We start from the raw sequence: 2,264 nt of genomic DNA on the forward strand, positions 1-2,264 counted from the left end.
ATAAAAACGATACAGTAGAATAAGGTGTGAAAAGTAATAAAAACGATATAGTATAGTAAGGAATAAAAAGTCATACTATAGTAAGGCATAAGAAGTCATAAAAAGTAATAGTATATTAAGGCATAAAAAGCCAAAAAATGTCATAGTATAGTAAGGCATAAAAAGCCAAAAAAATGTCATAGTATAGTGAGGCATAAAAAGTCATAAAAACGTCATAGTATAAAAAGACATAAAAAGTCATAAAAACGACACAGTAGAGTAAGGCATAAAAAGTCATAAAAAAGTCATAGTATTGTAAGGCATAAAAAGTCATACTATAGTAAGGCATAAAAAGTCATAAAAAAGTCATAGTATAGTGAGGCATAAAAAGTCATAAAAACGTCATAGTATAGAAAGACATAAAAATTCATAAAAACGACATAGTATAATAAGGCATAAATAGTCATAAAAACATCGTAGTATGGTGAGAAACAAAAACTCATTAAAACGTCATAGTATACGTCATAGTATAGTAAAGCATAAAAAGCCATAGTATAGTAAGGCATAAAAAGTCATAAAAAGTCATAATATATTTAGGCATAAAAAGCCAAAAAGATGTCATAGTATAGTAAGGCATAAAAAGTCATAGTATAGTAAGGCATAAAAAGTTATAAAAACGTCATAGTATAGTAAGGCATAAAAAGTCATAAAAACGTCATAGTATAGTAAAGTATAAAAAGTCATAAAAACGTCATAGTATAGAAAGACAAAAAAAGTCATAAAAACGATACAGTAGAATAAGGTGTGAAAAGTAATAAAAACGATATAGTATAGTAAGGAATAAAAAGTCATACTATAGTAAGGCATAAGAAGTCATAAAAAGTAATAGTATATTAAGGCATAAAAAGCCAAAAAATGTCATAGTATAGTAAGGCATAAAAAGCCAAAAAAATGTCATAGTATAGTGAGGCATAAAAAGTCATAAAAACGTCATAGTATAAAAAGACATAAAAAGTCATAAAAACGACACAGTAGAGTAAGGCATAAAAAGTCATAAAAAAGTCATAGTATTGTAAGGCATAAAAAGTCATACTATAGTAAGGCATAAAAAGTCATAAAAAAGTCATAGTATAGTGAGGCATAAAAAGTCATAAAAACGTCATAGTATAGAAAGACATAAAAAGTCATAAAAACGACACAGTATAGCAAGGCCTAAAAAGTCATATTATAGTAAGGCATAAAAAGTCATAAAAACGTCATAGTATAGAAAGACATAAAAACTCATAAAAACCACATAGTATAGTAAGGCATAAGTAGTCATAAAACATTGTAGTATAGTGAGGAATAAAAACTAATTAAAACATCATAGTATAATAAGACATAAAAACATCATAGCAGAGTAAGGCTTAAAAAGTCATTAAAACTTCACAGTATAGTAAGGCATAAAAAGTCATAAAAACAACATGGTACAGTAATGCATAAAAAGTCATAAAAACGGAACAGTATAGTAATGCATAAAAAGTCATAAAAAAGTCATAATGTAGTCAGGCATAAAAAGTCATAGTACAATAAGGCATAAAAAGTCATAGTAAGGTAAGGCATAAAAAGTCATAAAAAAGACATAGTATAGTAAGGCATAAAGAGTCTTGTAGATTAAGGCATAAAAAGTCATAAAAACGACATAATATAGCAAGGCGTAAAAATTTATAAAAACGTCATAGTATAGTAAGGCATAAAAAGTCATACTATATTGAGGCATAAAAAGTCATAAAAAATTCATAGTATAGTAAGGCATAAAAAGTCATAAAAACGTCATAGTATAGTAAGGTATAAAAAGTCATAAAAACGTCATAGTATAGAAAGACATAAAAAGTCATGAAAATGACACAGTAGAGTAAGGTGTGAAAAGTCATAAAAACGATATAGTATAGTAAGGAATAAAAAGTCATAGTATAGTAAGGCATAAATAGTCATAAAAACATCATAGTATAGTGAGGAATAAAAACTCATTAAAACGTCATAGTATAATAAGACATAAAAATGTGATAGTATAGTAAGGCAAAAAAATTCATGAAAACAACATAGTATAGTCAGGTACAAAAAGTCGTAGACATAAAAACGTCATAGTATAGTAAGGCAAAATAAGTCATAAACGCGAGGTAGTATAGTAAGACACAAAAAGTCATAAAAACAACAGTATAGTAAGGCACAAAAAGTCATAAAAACAACATATATAATAAGGCATAAAAATGTCATAGTATAGTAAGGCACAAAAAGTCATAAAA

This window comes from Seriola lalandi, unplaced genomic scaffold (genome assembly GCF_002814215.2).
Source record: "Seriola lalandi dorsalis isolate HSWRI2012SDOR001 ecotype SW California unplaced genomic scaffold, Sedor1 jcf7180002054735, whole genome shotgun sequence".
Classification (NCBI taxonomy): Eukaryota; Metazoa; Chordata; class Actinopteri; order Carangiformes; family Carangidae; genus Seriola; species Seriola lalandi.